We start from the raw sequence: 21,343 nt of genomic DNA on the forward strand, positions 1-21,343 counted from the left end.
GTTTTAATTTGAATTTATCTAATTGTTGGAGATTTAATTTCCAGGATATACAAAGAACTCTAAAACCAGAAAAATAAATAACACCAGAAAAATAAATAACCCAATAACACCAGAAAAATAAATAACCCAATCAATAAATGGGCAAAAGAACTGAACAACACTTCACAAAGAAATATGAATAGTCAAAAAATATATGAAAAATGTTCAACACCTCAAGATTCATATTTTTAAAAGAAAATGTTGACAAAACCCACAAAGGATTGTTGTGATGTGTGGACTCTAGTTCAGAAAAATGCTAGAGGAATTGGTGCTAGAAAAACCCAAGAAGAGGCTAAAGATGGGTGATGATGACTAATGGTGAGTTCCAAGAGGTGAAGTCACAAAAGAGACCACTTGAATACCATCAGATAAGTCCTTTGGTGATCTTTGAGAAGGCATTTTTATCAAGGATTTTGAGATAAAAATGATATGTCAAAATGTTAAAGAAGAAATGTATTTAAAAAATGGTGAAAGTTGATTATAGAATGCTCACCCAAGAAAGGTGGAATTTATGGCAGTAGAAAGGACAGCCTGATACACAAATTGATCTGAAAGTGTACTTTCCTCATCAAAGACTGAATACAAAGTAAGTAGTTAATGAATGTTAGTTTAATGTTTGCTTTGCTATACTATAAAATTAACCTAAAAAAAGTGCTTAAAGTCTGACGATTAACTTATTCTTACTTTCCTGTTGTTATTTGAATATGTACTAAGAATGGAAAAAAATAAAATACTGGGTTAATGTATATTTCATGGGCCATTTAATACATTATTAAGCGGTTATGATCATTTTTTACTTCCTTGAAAACACATTGTCACTGGGTAATGTTGGTGGGCTGATTGGATGGCAACATTGTTTGGTCAATAGAAAGCAGTAATTGCCCAATTTAGTCCTCATATATCTTTCTATGCTAGGCATTAGTGTTAATTCTGTGTAGGGATAAAAATAGAGGCAGCTTCATAGTAATTTCAACATTCTGAGTTAAGAATAAATCTGCTTTTGCCATCATTTTTAGACACTTTGTGGCCTTTTATATTACTTCACAGATGTTATCTATGGCAATATATTTCTCATTACCATGCTAAATGGGTTCAACAAAGACACATTCATCCATTGTCACCTCCTAACATTAAAGTGTCAGATGCTGCTTAAAGCATCCTCGTCCCTTGCCAAATATGGAGACAACAAGAGACTATTTCAGTACTGTTGTGTTTTATATCCTTTTTCTGCACTCTGGTTGTGTATTTATTTGTGAGGAAGACATTCTTCCATAGTACCTGTATTATGCAGCACAGAAGGACTACATGGTTCTGTAGAATTTGGGTGTGAGGTATCCACCTGTGCAGTTATGACATGTCCTTAACGTTATTCCTACTGTTCAGAAGATTGTGTTAGTTTGAATGATATCCAAAGGTGCAGTGAAACTTTCTATTAGCTTTCTTGAGATTTCTACACCTTAGTGCATTCAATGAATGCCTGATCCGAAGGCTTGCTTGTTCTATTGTACTGTGGTGGATTTGCTATCCTGTGGTTTTCTCACTGTTTTGAACATTTTGAGGCATAATGTGTTTCTCCTTGTAAAGACATTTCTTACAATGTTTTATCATCAACATAGTTTCTTATACTCTCAGAGAAAGTAATCGCTTTCTCTTAATATGTGTGTGTGTGTGTGTGTGTGTGTGTAAGATCAATATAAAATATATATTATCTACATGTAATATTTTAGGGTTATATATAAACACATATATGCATGTATGTGTACACACATTACTAATTTTTTGAGCAGAGTTAATTAAGCACAAGAGTTCTGTCAAGTGCCACTACTAAGTTGCCCAACGAGCCATCTGATTTTATAATTGGAAAACTCCATCTTGATAGCTTTATTATTACTAAAATAAAATAGAAAAAATCTTCAGTAAGCTCATGGAAATGACTCTTTTTTCCTCTTTGCAAAGAATGATGGTCTTACTTTGCCTTAGATTACTCTAGAGCAAATAAAAATCTCTCTCAATAATTTTGATTTTTTTATGGATGACCTTTGTTTTAATAAGGCTCTAGATAAAATTCTTCAAAACATTTATCATCACCTGATGCACTTGTTCAGGTTTAATGGAAACCTAAACAAGTAAATGTATTTGATTTGACATTCTAATTATGTTGTAATTAAAGATTGGGTGAGAAAACTTTAAATATCAGATAAAAGAAGTTCATAGGAATGTATATGTAAGAAGTTGAAGTTTTTTAAAAATTCCTTTTAGTTTCATTGAAAAGAGTATGTTCTTCAAATATACAACATAATGTCTCAAATTGTATTAAGTGTTCAGTATAAACATAAGAAACTATACTGTAATTTAGAATCTTCCTTATTTTGACTTTTTAGCAAAAAAATTTTCACATAATGTATTTTATTAAAAAAACTAAATAAACATGACTAATATTACATGTATAATACACATTTAATTTTTTATAAGGAATGAATTCTTTAAGAAATAAAGGCTCTACACTCAATGTCTGAAATAGTTCATCATTATAATAAAGAAAGAAAGGACAAGGAAAAATAGAGAAGAATTTAAATGATTAATATGATTATAGTAAAAATATTACTAAGGTATGTTTATGGGAATATAAAAATGAATAGGAAATCACTAGGAACCAACATGTGCTGTCTAAATATGAATAGTATTTATAATGGGGTCTTCAGAATGCTTTTGTGTCATCATCATATTTAGTACAGTAATCTGCCAATATTTTTCTTTCTAGTATTTTCTACCAATTTAAAATTTATAAATTATCCTTATAATCATAATTTGCAGAATTTTAGTTTGAAGTTTGTTAAATTTAATTCTCATGGAAATTCAATTACAGCCCTGAATTTGTCCTGAGTCCATTCACTTTTCGTGTCTTCTGTCACCTTAGCAATACAACCAACCCAGACTTCTTTTACATCATTGTATTGTTTACTTTGTTCTTTTCTCAGATTCCAGTTCTGTCACAATCAATCCTCCAAGCCTCATAATAAGTGACCTGTTAATTTTATTTTGCTGTTGAAAATCACAAGCATCTTTGGTTTTACATTGCATTGGTAAACTGCTTCTCATGCCCTTTGTGATTTCCTGTTAATCTTTACAGCTGTGCTTCCCAAGTGACTGCTGCCTGCTCATGGTACTTTACCTGAAAGAAATGCCTTTCAGTTTCATGAATATGTTAGGCTCTATCTCTCTTTTGTGGCTTTTCATGACTTCTTCCTAATAATTCTATTTTTCATACTTGATCTGCACTCTTATCCAAGTTGATGCTTACTGAATTCATTCAACAAATATTCTCTGATGAGTATTTTCATCAAAATAAATTTAGTGTCTAATCTTCAGAACCTACAGCCTAGTTGTAAAGATAAGAGTTAAAAAAGGAATAAAACACAAATAGATATATAATAAGAATATGTCAATTTTTATGAAAAATGGGATTGAATGAAATAGAATAATAACAGAAAAAAATCAAATTTATAAGAAAGTACAAAAACAGTTACTGAAAAGTTTTCAGGAAATTTAGAACTGACGGATTAGTAAGAATTAACCAGGATAAGAGTAAAGGAAGAGTGTGTCTGTAATTCAACTAATCCCTTAAATATCACTATTTCTAGGAAACTCTGACTTCTTAAATAGTTAGAGCTCTGTGCCAATAGAAAATCTTTCATGTCTTGTTATCATAGCTGGTTCTTACCATAACTAGTTACTAGTTATGGTAAGAATGTGCCTTTCTATGTGACTCATACATTTCCTGTATTTTTTTTCTCTTTCAGGCTTAAGCTGCCACAGTGTGCAATCTGATAGTGTGTGTGTGTATGTGTGCATTTTAAATATATTCATATTAAATCACAACTAAGCCATTACATGCTCATAGAATCATATATACTTGAACCATATACTTATGTATAACAGCAGGTTGATAGGCCTTCTATTCTGAGAGGCTCTAGCTAGAAATGGTCATAGATTTTTTTTTCTCAGCAAGTGTCCTACCATAAGCCTTTCAAGCTCTCATTTTTGTATCATATGTAGGTCTAGTTGCCATTCATAACATTTAATCCAGAAGCATCGTCCAGATGGCCTACATGAATTCTGAATGGATATGAGCAAACTTTCCTATTTATTCTTATTCACTGCTGAAAGTCAGCAACATTAAGCTTCTTGTGTTCACAGCCACTCCTGACTCGTCTCCTGCTGTTTTAGTGCAGAATCGATGCATTTGAGCTACATTAATAAAGGTTTGGTTATACATGTATAATATTTGCCACCCTGGAATGCCTCTTAACTTTCCTTGCTGTGAGTCTCTCCCTAAATTGTGCTTGCTCTTCTCTAAGTCCAATATGCTTTTCCTCTGGAAACTCTATGGCTCCCTCCGTCACTAAATTCAGTTGTCCACTCAGATGTCATCTCCTCACTGAGAATTTCCCTGTCCAAACTACTTTATAGCACTCTCTGTCACCATCCATCCTGTTTATTTTTCTTAGTAGCAGATATTTTTTCTTCCTGATACTCAAAGTTTGATGGTATGGTGTCAATAGGTAAAAAAATTAACATCTTTTTGGACCTGCTGATCATCTCCTGATGGACATGATGTGTTCTCTATGGATAACTCAGAAAACACTATTAACTGTCCAATGAGAGCTTCAACCCTGCCAGCTCAAGATTATTGATTACCTTAAACAGTGATTTCTTATATTTCATCTAAAATCTTTAAAAATATTTCTCCAATGTCCTTTCAAACCCAAATTTGTCCACATTTAGTAGTATATCTGAATTGTTAGGAAACAATGCCCTCTACCCAGTGAGCCAAAGCAGTTTCTCAAATACAATAATTGACTCAAAATAAGTGAAATCTTATTTACCCTTATTTTTCCCATAATGGGATGTTTATGAGACATTTCTTTTTAAATATATTAACTTTGGATCTCTTCTAGACAACTGAAAAACTTCTGAATTTGGAGAGCAGTGTCTTTGTCGGTTTTATTTCGTTGGCATAAATTCTAATTTCCTAAACTTCTTAAACACCTCCACAGAGATGCATATAGACACCAAGAAGGGGGCTGGAGATGTGGCTCAGCAGTAGTGCGCTCGCCTGGCATGTGTGCGGCCCGGGTTCGATCCTCAGCACCACATACCAACGAAGATGTTGTGTCCGCCGAGAACTAAAAAATAAATATTAAAAATTCTCTCTCTCTCTCTCTCTCTCTCTCTCTCCTCTCTCACTCTCTCTTTAAAAAAAAAAGACACCAAGAAGGGGATGCAATAACATTAGTTGATGTTTCAAGTATCTTGTTTCTTAAAGCCTCCGTCACAGACTTGTAGATGTTCTGGATTAGTTAATATAATATCTTCTAAACTGCTGCTTGGCTCACTTCCCATTGAAGAAGAGGGAACACTTTTCTGCTGTTGGATGGCTTTTCGTTCACCTTCCCTTTTTATTCCCCTGACATTGGTGAATCTGAAAAATCAAAACTCTGTACTCATCATTCTGGTGCTGCTTTAGCAAAGTCGTTTGAGACATTGACATTTGTAATCCCTTCCAAGTCCCTCTTCATCATTGCCTAAAGATCTAAGCACAGTCTGCATGTGGTAGAATCAGGAAAAAGCAACTCTCTTGTCTATCTCAGGTTCAAGGATGCTCTGACTTAGACCTTCAACTTCCTTCAGAGACTTTGGGATTATTCCAGATTATTAAAATTCAGTTAAATATCAGTTCACTGGCTAGGAAGATCATGTAAAGAAACATGGGAATCTATCACTAATAGAGTTAAAAACTAATATTTGTTGTTCCCTTAGGTCTAGTATAAAGGATGGCTTTTTTCCTTTCCTTTTGGTGAATATATTCCTAAAGTGTGGCCCCATTGGTCTTCAAAATGTAGGTCATGAAATGTATGATTCTTTTACGTTTCAGTTTTATGGATCAGCATTAAGCCAATTATTTATTGGGATTCAACTGACTTTTGGCAACGTCAGTAGTTTCTAAAAGCCATACGAAATGACAACATTTTCTCCAAAAGTAGGTACATCATGCACTCTTTCAGTGAATCTGTTATCAACCCCAAATGTCTTGGAAATGTCCAATTCCAATTGTAATTAATGCCTTATTTAGTAGCTTTTTCACACTCTGCTATGTAAGACATTGGCCTTGATGCAAATGTTATTGCAGGCATTCTCTTTGTTATTATTGCTTTATGTGGGGTGAGTCTGTGTATGTGTGTGTGTGTGTGTGTGTGTGTGTGTGTGAGAGAGAGAGAGAGAGAGAGGGAGAGAGAGAGAGAGAGAGAGAGAGATTTTTTTCTGTTTTCTGTTCTGTTTTGTAATGCTCTCATTCTTTTTTCTTTTTTCATTTCTTTTATATATTAACAATGGGAAGTTTCCTGGATTGGAGTGGAAGGACTTCTGGCTCTTGGGTGTCCTGAGCCTGGTCAACCCACAGGAATGACACTGGCATTCTTCCTCTTTATGTGGCCTGAGTCACGTCATTTTACACCACAATCACTGACTGCGTAGCCTTTGTTCTATGCAGAACTTATTATTATAGGATTAGTTCATCAGAAAACAAGTGCTTGTACTTTTTCACCTTTCCACTATTTGATCATTAAGACTTTTATCCTCCTCAGAAATTTCTAGTACACCATATACTTGCTCAGAGTCAAGAAACCAGTCAGGCTGAGTCCTCTGGTTATCCCCCAGTGTTCTGTCTTCCTTGCCTTGTCTTAAATCTATGAAATCCGTGAGTCATCTGTGGATGAGGAGTTGCTATCCTATAAAATCTTTCATTAATGGGGATCTAGATTCAGGCTCTATGCCCCTCTGGGCCTCTATGTTCCGCATTCCTGCTCCCTACCTTACCCCGTCATGATAAATTGTATCTGACTGTTCAAATACCACTTCACTGATTTCTCTATCACATGCCAAGCTTTTTTTTTTATTTCCATGTGAGCTATATTATGATATAAGCTTGGATTCTCCCTCCATTTTGACTATTAAATTCTTTCGTGTCTTTCTCAGGAATAATCAAGTTTGCAAATTTATTTTAACTAAAAAAGGTTTAAAATGCATAGAATAAAACCAGAAAATAATATGAGATAGCCTGTCATAGAAAATTTTTAGTTTTGTTTGTGTTCATGCAGGGAATTCTCTATGAACCTCCCTTTTGTGATTTCCTCTCTAACATTTTCTGAGGGAATTTCTCTGTTCTGGTTTGTTCACACAATTGCACTTACAAGGATTTCTTTTTGAAGCACCCATTCTACTTTTAAAATTATGTTTTTATTAATGAACATTCATTGCACACGTCAACGGGGTTCAGTGTGGTATTGCTATACTCGCACATTGCATGCATTGTTCAAGTTAAAGCATACTTTTCTCACCCTTTCTTGCCCAGACCCTTCCCAATCTCTAGTAATCACTGTTCCTCTTTCAGGTTAAAAGATTTATAGCTTCTACATATAAGAGAGAGCATGTATTACTTATCTATCTGCATCTAGTTCCATCCATTTCTGCTAAGAATGACAGGATTCCATTCTTGTTTGTGGCTGGTAATGCTCCTTTGTGTATTTTTATGCTGTTTTCTTTATCCATGCATATTTTAATGGGCCTTTAGGTCAATTGCATATCTTAGGAAGTGCAGATATCTCTTTGGTAAGGCATATTTTCTTATATCCTCTAAGACTCATAAACAAACACCAGATGAAAACTCCATGTAAGAACTAACCTGATTTACTAATGTCTACTCAGAACAAAAAGAATGGTAGTTGTGGGTGATGACTGTATCCTTCTGTTTCTTATTCCTCTCTCATTTCTTATTACCATTTAAAAATCATCTAGCTCTTAAATCAGAATATTTTTGCTGTATTTTGATTCAGATAAAAAAAACCCTAACATTGATTGAGTAGATATTTTGTGTCAGCCAGGGTGGAACAAGTAATCAATTTACCTGTATTATTGAAGCATCACTGCTCCATGTATTAGGTACTCATATTTACTCCCATTTGTACAGGCAATACTGAGGCATAGAGTGATTTGTCTAACATCATATAGTGGACTAGGTCAGTGATAGAGCACTAGCTTAGCAAGCATAAGATTCTGAATTTTGTTCCCTGCCTTGGGAATAAGACTAAACAAAACGAAAGGTCATAGAGCAGTGGTTTGAGATGAGTAAGTTTTAGTTATTTTCCTTTTAAAAAAAAATGTTCTTTTTAGTTATACATGTCAGTATAAGAAATTTTGATGTATCATGCATACATGGAGGATAACTTCCCATTTTGAGGTGTATTCTTATGTGAACATAGTAAAGTTATCTCCAATTCATTCCACTGTGTTTCCTATTCCCATCACTCTCTCACCACACTGTCCAATCTGGAGACACCCTCGCCCCTGCCTATTGTGAATCAGCATCTGCATATCAGAGAGAACATTTGCCCTTTGGTTTTTGGGGATTGGCTTCTTTCGTTTAGCATGATGGTCTCCAGATCCATCCATGCCTTAATTTTGTTCTTCTTTATGGCTGAGTAATATTCCATTGTGTATAGGTATCATGTTTTCTTTATTCATTCATCTGTTGAAGGGCACCTAGGTTGGTTTCATAGGCTAGCTATTGTGTATTGAGCTGCTATAAACATTGATGTGGCTGCATCACTGCAGTATTCTGATTTTAAGTCCTCTGGTTATATGTCAAGAATTGGGATAACTGGTTCAAATAGTGGTTCCTTTCCAAGTTTTCTGAGGACTCTTCATAATGCTTTTCAGAGTGGTTGCACCAATTTAGAGTCCTACCAGCCATGTATTATTGAATATTTTCCCCCAAATCCTCATCAACATTTGTTGTTACTTGTATTGATAATTGCCATTGTGATTGGAGTAGGATGAAATCTCAGTATAGTTTTAATTTGCATGTCTCTATTTGATAGTGATGTTGAACAGTTTTCATATATTTTTTTTTGACTGTGTTTCTTATTCTGTGGAATGTCTCTTTAGTTCCTCTGGAGTGTTTCCTTTGCTGTGAAGAAGCTGTTTAGTCCGATATCATACCATTTATTGATTCTTGATTTTACTTCTTGAAATTAGGAGTCTTATTGACAAATTCAGTTCCTAAGACAACATGATGGAGAGTTGCGCCTACTTTTACTTTTAGTAGGCACAGGATCTCTGTTCTAATGCCTAGGTCCTTGATCCACTTTGAGTTGAGTTTTGTGTAGAGTGAGAGATAGGGTTCTAATTTTATTTTGTTACCTATGGATTTTCAGTTTTCTCAGCATCATTTATTAAAGAGGCTGGATTTTCTCCAATATAAGTTTATGGAGCCTTTGTCTAGTATGAGATAACTGTATTTATGTGGTTTTTCCTCTGTGTCTTCTATTCTGTACCATTTGTCTTTATGTCTGTTTTTGTGCCAATTCCATGCCTTTTTTGTTATTCTAGCCTTAGTATAATTTAAGTTCTGGTGTTGTGATGCCTCCTGCTTCATTTTTCTTGCTAAGGATGATTGCTTTGGCTATTCTTATTTTTCCAAATGAATTCCATGACTGCGTTTTCTATTTCTATGAAGAATGTCATTGGGATTTCAATAGAAATTGTGTTAAATCTGTATAGCATTTTTGGTAGTATGGCCATTTTCACAATATTAATTCTGTCTATCCAAGAACATGAGAGAACTTTTTCTTTTAAGATCTTCTATTTCTTCCTTTAGCATTCTGCAGTGTTCATTGTAGAGGTCTTTCACCTCTTTTGTTAGATTGATTCCCAAATATGTTTTTTACTTTGAGGCTATTGCGAATGAGATAGTTTTTCTAATTTATCTTTCAGTTGATTCATCACTGATGTGTAGGAATACAGTTCGTTTATGGGTGTTAATTTTATATCCTGTAACTTTGTTGAATTCATTTATGAGTTCTAGAAGTTTTTTTAGTGGAGTTTTTTTTTGGGGGGGGATCTTCTAAATATAAAAATCATGTCATTGGCATGTCATTGAGCTCTTCTTTTCCTATTCATACCTCTTTAATTTCTTTCTTCTGGCTAGAATTTCCAGGACTATATTGAATAGAAGTGGTGAACAAGCACATTACTGTTTTGTTCCAGATTTTAGAGGGAATGCTTTTGATTTTTCTCCATTTAGAATGATTTTGTCCCACTGTTTGATGTTCAGAATCTGTGTAGTATCATTGCCATTATTTTATAGATAAAGAAATAGAGGTTAAGAAAGTTAAATAAGTTTCCTAAGCCCACAGCAATTTGGGGGTTAAGCTTTGTTTCCAATTTTATTTCATTTTTATTCACACTATTTGCTTGAGTTGATAAGTTGATGGGCCTCTCAAGAAGGGTTAAACCTTATGAAATGATGATGTAAATGAGAATGAGATGATGTGAATTTGCTCTTTCTAAGTAAGATGATGCAGGAAAATAAGACTTAGGGAAATTTAAGTTATTGAATGCAGAAATAAATGTCTCTGAGACAACCTCATGCAGGCTTCATTTAACAGGGGGAAGAACATTGATGGGGAGGGAGAAGAAAGAGGAACTGTTTCATATGTGATGGGAAAACTTTTAAAGAAAAAGAAGTAAGCAGATCTGTGCATCCTAGGGAACACAGAAATTGCTTTGGTTTCAGCTTGATAAAGGATGGAAATTATGTACACAGAATAGAACTGGTCTTAAATTACTGTAAATTTCCTCTATTCACACTGTATTACAGAACCCAACTCTGTGCACTCAGTGTTCAAATTATTTTTTTATTGCAAATTTTGAAGTTTTCTGTTTGTTTTCATGTTTCCATTGTGACTCAGAAATAAGGTCTGTGTGGAACTTGGTATCTAAAAAGAAGGTCAGATGCATAACATGGTACAAAAATCTCTATGGATATAAAATGAATACTAATTGATCATCTTTTGATGGTTCTAATGTGTTGTGGAATTCTATTTTGACATAGTTTATGCTTCTGGTTGCATTTCAAAGGAAGTCTAAGAGTAAGAGAGCACTGAATGATTAAGAGGCAAGAGAACAAAACACTACAAGCAATCCAAAAAATTAAGTATGGAACATACATGGAAAGATTTCCACCCTATGATTCCAGAGTATATTTACCTTTATTTTCCATTATTCAAAAATATGTTAAAAAATACTCTCAATAACACTAGGATTTTGGTCTTGATCAAACTATGTGTATATATCTGAATATTCAAATGTATATAATCAGAATAGAATATTCAACATTTGTTTCATTAACTAATATATTCCCTAGTATGTGCTTTTTGTTAGTTTTACTTGTACCACTTGTCATGATATCAGAAATGGAACAGCCAGACATGAAGACTGTATGCTAAATTATTTTATTTTATTTTGTTTGAACAGAAGATAAGACTTCTTTAATTTTTTTTCCTTAAAATCAAAGAGAGAATAAATATAGATTATAGAGTTCCAACTTGTTAATGCTTCCTTTGTTCACACATACTACTGAAAGTATTTTTTACATGAAACAAGAACATAATTCTCAATGTTTTGACAAGCAACAAATTGCACATTAGTTAGTTGTAAATAAATTTATTAGAAACAGTTGTCCTTGTTTGTAGACTCTCCTTTGAAATAGTAAATTAATTTAAGGCTCATTATTCACAAGAAATGTATTATAATATCAAAGCAATAGTTATGAAAAGAAACCCCAGAAACAGACACCAAAGCATACCTACTAAATAGCAGAAGAAATATTATCTTGTAAGAAGATGAAAGAGGGAAGTGTGTGAGGTCTATAACACCAGCATGGTGCCTTCTGATAATCAGATTTTCAGTCATGATTCATTTAGCTCGATTATTCTAATAATGTTATCTGAGCTATAATATAAACATAATATTAGTTTTCATTGAGAAATGTAAATTACAGATTGTTAAGCCATTTTTTTCCCTCTTGAGGATTCTTTCATTAATTATTTGATGGAACTTCAGATTCAAGATACAGTAATATGGTTTTTGAAGTATATTCACAAAAAGACTTATAAGTAATAATCTAGTTAAAACAGAGAATTTTCCTTGTAATTGCCAATTTAAGTGTGTAATTATTTAGGCCATTCAAAAATGGCAAAATTATGTAATACATATTATTTTCTATCTGTGGAAGCATTAGTCAAAATTTGCCTGATTTTCGTAAAAATTTGTATTTATTTAATGTTTACTAATTGCCAAGTATTGGATTAACTACTTTACATGCATCTTCTCATTTAATCCTCTGATTGCCTCAGAAGTTAATAGTCCCACATTAAGAATGAGGAAACTAATGCTTGGGGAGATAAAGTATTCCAGCTAACTTCACAGGAGATGATACATGTATAAATTTCAATTTTAAAGAAAGTGTGGGCTGATGTATTCATTTTCATAATTTAGGAAAGAAAACTTGAATAGAGATCAGTTGGCAATAAGAGCATACTATTAAAACATGTATGTGTGACTTTTGGAAGAGAAGAAAGCAGTAAGGTCCAGAAGGAGAATTTGGACTAAAATACATGCTCAACTAGGCCTTGCTGCAGTCTGGCTGGGCACAAATCAGGAGCCACTGAAGCAGGAACAAACTTTATTTCTGAACTCCACCAAAACACTTCACCCACGCTCCCGGGGAATTCTCCCGAATGCCACTCAACTCCTCCAGGAACCACCCACTGGAAATATCTCCTCCGGAAATCCCTCCTCCTGCACTTTCCCTACCAATGGGAACTCTCGGGGAATCCCCAGGAATCCCCATGAGAATTCCAAAGTAGCTCAAGAACTCAAAAGTAGCGGCAGAGGCGGATAGTAATGCCTCGCCTGTCAACCAATACTGTTGGCAAAATGCCAGGGGCCATTCTGACTGGGCTGTGGCTCTCAGCAAGGCCTTAGTTCATTCCCCAGGGATTTTGGAAGTTGAGATGGCTTTTAGAACTTACCAAAATCAGGAGTAGGATCCTGCTTGCTACATCTTGACATCTATCATTTGGCTACTGGATATGGGCTGCCCTCTATAGGGCATGCCCTGAGCAAGAAGCCATCTTCAGCAGAGATAATTACCAAAGAGGCTAAATGCTGAAGGCTCCCTGCCATCACCACTGTAAGTAGTGAAGGAATAAATCTTCCTCCTGAAAAGGAATTTGGCCAAAATCATAACATCGACTATTTGTGTATAGATATGAAAATGTCTCATTTAGATTCTTATGCTGATGACACTTGGATTCATATTAGGAATTAATGGAAGTATTGTAAAAGTATTTACTATAATGGACTGTTACTATTGTCATGATAAGATGGTAATTTATCAGTAGTGCATTATGTTAAATTTAGATTGTGAAACAAAGACCATGGCTTTTACATATTAAAGTAGTAAAAAATTGCTATAGGTAATGAGATCTAGTGGGATTTATTTTTAGGAGTATACATTATGCAAGTTGAACAAACTACAAAAGCCACTATATTTCTTGCTGTTGTTCCTTTCTTGTTCTTGAAGCAATATTAATAAAAATAGTTTTAGGTCTCTTGTATACACGTTCATATATTTATGGATTGGATATACATACAAAATATTGATAAAACAAACATAAATTAAGTTGTAGATTATTAGAAGAAATATCAGTTGTATTTTTAAATAATGTTTTTGTGATTTTAAAATTAGTATGAATTAGCTTTCTGTCACTGTGACCAATGGTTGAGATAAATCTACCTATAATGAAGAAAGTTTATTTTGGCTTATGGTTTCACTGATTTCAGCCCAAGGTCACTTGGTCCCATTGCTCTGGACCTCAGTAGGAAGTGCATGGTACAGCAAAACTGCTCACCTCATAGTAGCTGGGAAGCAAAGAGAGAGAAGAAGGTGTTGGAGTTCTCATATCATCCTCAAAAGCATGATCCCAATGACCCCAAATTCTTCCACTTGGACCCACATCATAAAGGTTCTACCATCTCCCAATGGTACCACAGGCTTGTGACCAAACCTTTAAGTCTTTCGGGGACATTTAAGCTCCAAACCATAATATACTACTCAAGCCAGGAGAAATGCATACATAATGTATGATATATACATATGTCTGTACATGAACTTACAGGATACACACTGAAAAATACACTGTGAATTATGAATTAAGGTGTAACACGTTGACCAAAATACAAAGCTTATAGCATTCTCATGTTATCAAGAGTCAGACTTGGAAGCTTCCTAATTGCAAAATTATTACAACCTTTGTTCCTTAATAGGTTTACATAGGAAATTATACCTTGAAGTCACATGGTAAGTGTGAAAGCTGAGGAATAAAGTACTTAGATTCCCACAGTAACCTATTTTGTATTTATTTATTGGTACTAGGGGTTGAACCCAGAGGTACTTTACCACTGAGCTACATCTCCAATTCTTTAATAGTTTTTTTTACATGTTGTCGGTCCTTTATTTTATTCATGTTTATATGCAGTGCTAAGAACCAAACCCAGGGCCTCTCTAAATTGCTAAGATTGGACTTGAAATTCTGATCCTTCTGCCTTACCCTCCACAACAGCTGGGATTACAGGCATGCACTTCCACACCCAGGTACCTGGTTTGTTTGTTTTGTTTTGGTACCAGGGATTGAACTCAGGGGTACTCCACTGAGCCACATCCCCAGCCCTATTTTGTATTTTATTTAGAGGCAGAGTCTTACCAAGTCTCACTTTTGCTGAGGCTGTCTTTGAACTTGCAATTCTTCTGTCTCAACCTCCGAAGCCACTGGGATAACAGGTGTGCACCACCAGACCCATTCCAGCTATCTTTTTAAATGAAAGATGTTACTTAAAAATGAAAAACGTTGGCAGGCTACACCGAGGTCACACTAGCTGTATAGGAAGTTGAGTTCCCTTTTGTTAATAGGGTGGTTTTCAAAGCAGACTCAGCTTTTACATAAGCTCAGTAGGCTGGGGCTATAGATCAGTGGTACAGTACTTGCTTACTATGCATAAGACCCTGGGTTCAATCCCCAGCACCATCTAAATCAAAAGTCAACTCAGTGTAAATGATCCATCCAGATGCAGTCAGGATTGGAGGATTGCCCTTTTGTGTTTTTTTGTCTTTGAAAATACCTCAGCCCTGTAGCCAATGAAGGGATGTCAAGGATGTGCTATATATGGGGATCAGAGCTGGAATACCTTGAGAGGAGATGCATTCTAAGGACAAGTGAGGAGTTAAATGCTGTTTCCCAGCTCTCTAGTCTTTGACCCTAAATTTGACAGGTATGAATGATGTGAACAGCTGGGGGGGGGTGATGTCAACAAATACAAATGAGAAGTACAAGCCAGATAGAACTGACTTCTTTCCCAAGGAGAGCTGTGTGATCTTCTCTGCCATCACAGAGGATGGTGACTCCCTCTCAGGACTGTCACACTGTTCCAGAAGAGGGAAGAAAAGGAACAGTTCCTAAAAATCACTGCACCATCTGAAGTTCACAGTGAAAACCACAAAACTTATAAGGAATAAAGCTTTAGGGCATAACACTCATAAAACATCAACAATGATACATTATAAAAGAAAAAAACCCTGGTATTACACTTTTGGTGATACTAGGGGTTGAATCCAGGCCATGAAGCATACTAAGGAAGCTCTCTTCTGTTAAGCTACACTCCCAGTCCTATAATATTTTAGTTTTTCACCACTATAAGAGGAAGGCACTACAAGAACAATTTTAGAGAAAAAGTTTATTTGGAGCTCACGAGTTTCAGAGGTCTCAGTCCATAGATGGCCATCTCCATTGCTCTGGGCCCAGTTGAGACAGAACATGTGACAGGAAAGCAGCTTTCCAGCCACACCCTACCTGCCCACAGTTAACCATATCAGTGAATTAATGCACTAGTTATGTGTAAGCTCTCATAAACCCAGTCATTTCATCTCTCACATGTGAGCTTTTTAGGGAACAACTTCCATCTAAGTCACAATGCGCATCAAATGTTTAAAAATTATAAATACTACAAATACAGGCTTTCTATTGTGAAGACCTAAAGTTTGCTTATGGAAGTAGTAAGGATTGATTTGAGTCATAAAGTAACTAGTAGGAGGACGGTTATGTGAGATTAAAGGGAAAGGTAATAGCAGACATAATTGGGTACAGATCACTACTACCACCATAACTAGGAAATAGTTGTGTGCATTTGTTTCAGTTTTTCTTGCAGGAGAAATTGCCAAGAAAACAATTCACATTCTGCTAAAGTTGTCCCCTTATATATTAATCGTATTGGAACCAATTTTGCATGTTCAAACTAAACCATGGACTGACTTTACAACAGGATATTCTTTGAATCAAAGCTTTATAAGCCAATGAAGCCATAGAATCTCAAACATCAGAAATTTTGCACATCTATTTAGTGGTCATCATATAATATAATCTATCATTTTCATGTTACCTCCCCTGAGATATGAGTTGCTATTCAACCCATTTAGATTAAGTCAAGTGCCAGTGTCACATATCTTCTAAGTACTATACAAGCTGCAGAATATTTGTTACTTTCACATATTCAGAGTTAGGGATGACTTTGTTAGAAGTATTCCATTCACATCTCTCAAACTTAAGTAGTTAAATTTTTCAGAGTCAATCTAGTCTGTTCCAGTATTTGAATATATATTCCACAGTGCTCAGTGGGCCAGGAGCCAGTATTGTCAACTAAACTTTGGGGAGGTGTTTGATTCAAAGGTAGAGGGCTACGGGGTGTGACTCAATGTAGAGTGCTTGCCTAATGTGTGATGCCCTAGATTCAATCACTAGTACCAAGAAAGATTCTCATTTTCAATTGTATCCTTGATTCCTTCACCCTTAATCCTATCATACCTGTAATGCCCCACCCTTTTTAATTCTATTCCTGATTTAGTACCTATGTTAGAGAAGCAGGCTAAGAACTGCAAAAATTTACCCAACCCTCACTCCAATTCATATGACTACTGAAAAATCCTAATGAACAAGACTATTCCAAATATTTTTTGATTCTCCAGACCCAGTGCCTAACTGTGCCCCCCTCACTTTTAGAAAAATGGAAGGATAATCCAGTTAAGACTCCTTTACTTTTTTTGAGAGGGAGAGGGGGATACTGGTGGACTTTACCACTGAGCCACATCCCAAGATCTTTTTAATTTTTGCTCAGAGCCTCACTAAATTGCTGAGGCTGGCTTTGAATTTGTAATCCTCCTGCCATAAACTCCAGTAGTTGCTGGGATTATAGGCATGTGCCACCATGTCCAAGGTCCCCATTTTATTTTTTTATAGGATATCACTAAATTGTTGATGCTGGTCTTGAATGGGACCCTATACCTCAGCCTCTGAATTCACTGGGATTACAGGCCTGTGCCACTGAACCTGGCACTGGTCAGCCTTGAGTGAACCCTAGCAGCAAAACATGAAAAGTATGAGCAGACAGAAAATAAGTGGGAAAGCCTCTCATCCCTGAGCTAAGTTGGCCCAGTTCTTAAAGACATTTTATCTTTTAAGTAAGATTTCTGTATCTATTCTAGACAAAGCAAATTAATTAAGATATAAATCAGATCCTTTTCTTCCACAGCCAATCTAGCAATGACCAGAAAAGAACCAGTTTCTCACTCTCCACCAGATGGCACTGTTGGTCAGCAATGGCTTTTATAAAAGGAGGCACACTTCCCACTTTAAGGTGAAAATACCCTTAAAAAAAAAAAGCCAGGCGCAGCATCTTGTAAGACTGAGAATCACAAGTTCAAAGCCAGCCTCAACAACCTAGTGAAACCCTATCTCTAATTAAAATACAAAATAGGGCTGAGGCTGCGGTTCAGTGGTTGAGTGTCCCTGAATCAGAAGCACTAAGATTCCAAGTTCAAAGCCAATCTGGGTCATTTAGGAAACCCTGTGTCAAAAGGGCTGTGGATGCCCCTTGGTGGTAATAAGCTTGCATACCAAGCATGAGGCCCTGTGTTCAATACCTTCTACCATACAACAAACAAATACAACAGTGGTGCAATACTGTACTCCTAGTGACTCCAGGTGGCTCAGCCTATGGGCTGAGACAGTAGGATCCTGAGTTCAAAGTCAGCCTCAGAAAATTAGTGAGGCCAAAGAAACTTTGGGATACCCTCTCTCTAATAAAATATACAAAGATGCTTGGGATGTGACTTAATGATTAAGTGCCCCTGAGTTCAATCCCCAGTACAAAAAAAAAGACAAGGCATTTAAGTTAAACACACATTCAAGGTTATCCAGTTGACCTGTGAATAAGGAAAACCACTCAGTGAGACCCTGTATCTAAATTTTAAAAAAATACAAAATAGGGCTGGGGATGTGGCTCAGTGGTGGAGTGCTCCAAATTTCAATCCCAAGTACAAAAAAAAAAGATGTATGTATGTATATTCACACATATCCACATAGAATATGTACATATGTAAATAATATATTTGTATGTGAGACACAAAAGTACCCATTGTAAAAAGCAATAAGTTCCAGTATTTTAATATCTTGAACTCACTTGAAAAAATATGTGCATTTTAATAATCCTGATAAAACACTAGAGAAGAAAACAATTTTTGAAAAAAAATTATTTTTTTTTGGTACCCAGGATTGAACTCAGAGCACTCAAACACTGAGCCCCATCATCATCCCTATTGTTACATCTTATTTGGAGACAGGGTCTCACTGAGTTGTTTAGCACCTCACCATTGCTGAGGCTGGCTTTGACTTAAATATTCTCCTTTCTCAGCCTCCCAAGCCACTGTGATTACAGGCATGTGCCACTGTGCCCAACAAGAAACTGATTATTTTGCAAACAACTTCCTCCTATTACGTTTCTTTTAAACAAGCTTTCCAGGTTGTATGGATTACCATGAAAATATGATCTAGATAAAAGTATTACTCCATACTATTGAGTTTTTCAAAGAAATGTTTTCTGAAAAGATGAAAATGAGAACTCGGGATCAGGCCTTAACAACAGGTAAGTCCAGGAGAACTACCAAGCTTGATACAAGCTTGTAATTCCAGTAGATCAGGAGGCAGAGGCAGGAGGATCAAGTTCCCAGGCCAGGCTCAGCTACTTAGCCAAGAGTCTATTTTTAAAAGGGGTGGGGATGTGGCTCAGTGGTTCAACACCCAGGTTCTGAGATTAGGATTTTAACTTAATAAAAGGTGCTTTTACTTAAGTAAAAAAAATACACCATTCTCTAATTTATGTTATTTTGATATTGTTATTGAATCTTTACTAAATTGCAAACAGTATAAAAATTAGCACCTGGCAATGAAGCATGACCTTCCTTTTAGGCCCACCCCCAAAGACTCCCTAACTACTAAAACTATAGCAATGGTACCAAATAACAATCACAGTGTTTTTTAACTACTCTCTTGTACCTGACTATATATTTAAAAGACTTTTTTTTTTCTAGAAGGCTGCAGCACTTATAGAAGGGCAGTCTATTAGATATTCTCTGTCAATAAACCTTTGCTTAAACTAAGATGTATGCCCCATGGATATTTGCCCCAGCTACCCTAAAAAAACCTTTCAGACCAGGTGCAATGATAAGCAACTATAATCCCAGCAGCTCTGGAAGCTGATGCAGGAGGATCTGAAGTCCACAGCCAGCTTCATCAACTTAGAAAGCCCCTTTCTCTAATAATAAAAAAGGACTAGGGATGTTGCTCAGTGGTTAAGTACCCCGAGTTCAACCCCAGGTACCAAAAACAACAAAAACCACAACTCTCTGACCTCAGGATCAAACTCTGGGTGACTTAATTTGAAGTAAATCCTAACTTTCCCTCTTTTAGTAGATTGCTAGGGGTCTGCTATGGTTTGAATCTTAAATGCCCCAGGAAGGAAGCGCAAGTGTTGAAGGTTTGTTCCCCAGCTATTGGCACCATGGGAAGATATTGGAATCTGTAAGGGGTAGGGCTTATTTAAAGGAAATTGGGTGACTCCGGGTTTGACGTGAAAGGCATATGTGTCTCCACCCCTTTCCCTCTCTACTTTCCATTACCATGAAGTGAGCAGTCTACCAAATTGCTGGGATTATGGATGTGTGCTTATGGAACTCATATGTAACATGACTTAAATAGTTAAACAATATGTTGCTTTTGTAATGACTAAAATTTAATAATTCGATGGATAACAAAATATAGTTTAGGAAAGATTTAACAATATTGAATTCATAAGAGTTAATATTGTACAAAACCCCCATAAAACTCACCATAAAATATACAGATTTATGTGGTACCTGCCATGTGCCCATCTTGAAGCACAAATGTCAAGTATTTGAAATTCAGACTCCTTTAAACAATATTTACTATGAATTGGCAGACTTCTTGCAATTGGCTCATAAGTCTTTAGGAACACGGCTGTGTAAAAGAACTATATACCAAGGTGCCATTTATGCCATCTTCATGCTTCAGACAGAAGACTCATTTAGGAGAAGCTGGGAAATCCATCATATTTGAAAAATACTCTTAAGCTAATTTTCTTGGTGATCAGCAGAATAATATGCAGGACAACAAACACTACTGATGTGATTTCCATTCTAAATAAAGTGGTCAGAGGTACTGGGAAAAACAAATTGCTCTTCATTTTTACAATCAATATTTCTTAAAAAGACAACTTACCCGCAGCCTTCTTGTGACAAGAAATAGCCTCTTCATATTTCCCTGCAGCTAATAAACGGTCTGCTCGTCTGCTCTGCTGATAAGCCTAGAAGACAAACATCTATAAATTACTATTAAGTACAAAACATGACTTTAGGGTAGGGAGAGGGAGCATGGAATGAACAGACAAACTCTAGATAGGTCAGAGGGGTTGGAGGGGAAGGGAGGGGGCATGGGGTTACAAATGATGGTGGAATGTGGTGGTCATTCTTATCCAAAGTACATGTATGAAGAAACAAACTGATGTGAATACACTTTGTATACATCCAGATATATAAAAAATTGTGCTCTATATGTGTAACAAAAACTATAATGCATTCTGTTGTCATATATAAATAAAAAATAATAATTTTAAAAAGCTATTATCAGAGAACCACTTATCATATGGTAAAATTTAACTTTTATTATTATCAGTTCATTCTTCCATTTCAACATAAAGCTGCTATTTGTCTCAGAAATGAGAAGTCTGTACTGGGCATGGTGGTATTTGCCTATAATCCTAGCTCCTCAGGAGGCTGAGGTAGGAGAATAACAAGCTCAAGGTCAGCCTCAGAAACTTAATGAGATGCTATTTCAAAAAAATAAAAGGAACTGGGGATGTAGTTCAGTGCTAAAGTACCACTGGGTTCAATTACTGGTACCATTTAAAAAATTGAAGAAAAAATGTTTGCACTTGAGGC

Source organism: Urocitellus parryii, chromosome Y, assembly GCF_045843805.1.
Source record: "Urocitellus parryii isolate mUroPar1 chromosome Y, mUroPar1.hap1, whole genome shotgun sequence".
NCBI classification, from domain to species: domain Eukaryota; kingdom Metazoa; phylum Chordata; class Mammalia; order Rodentia; family Sciuridae; genus Urocitellus; species Urocitellus parryii.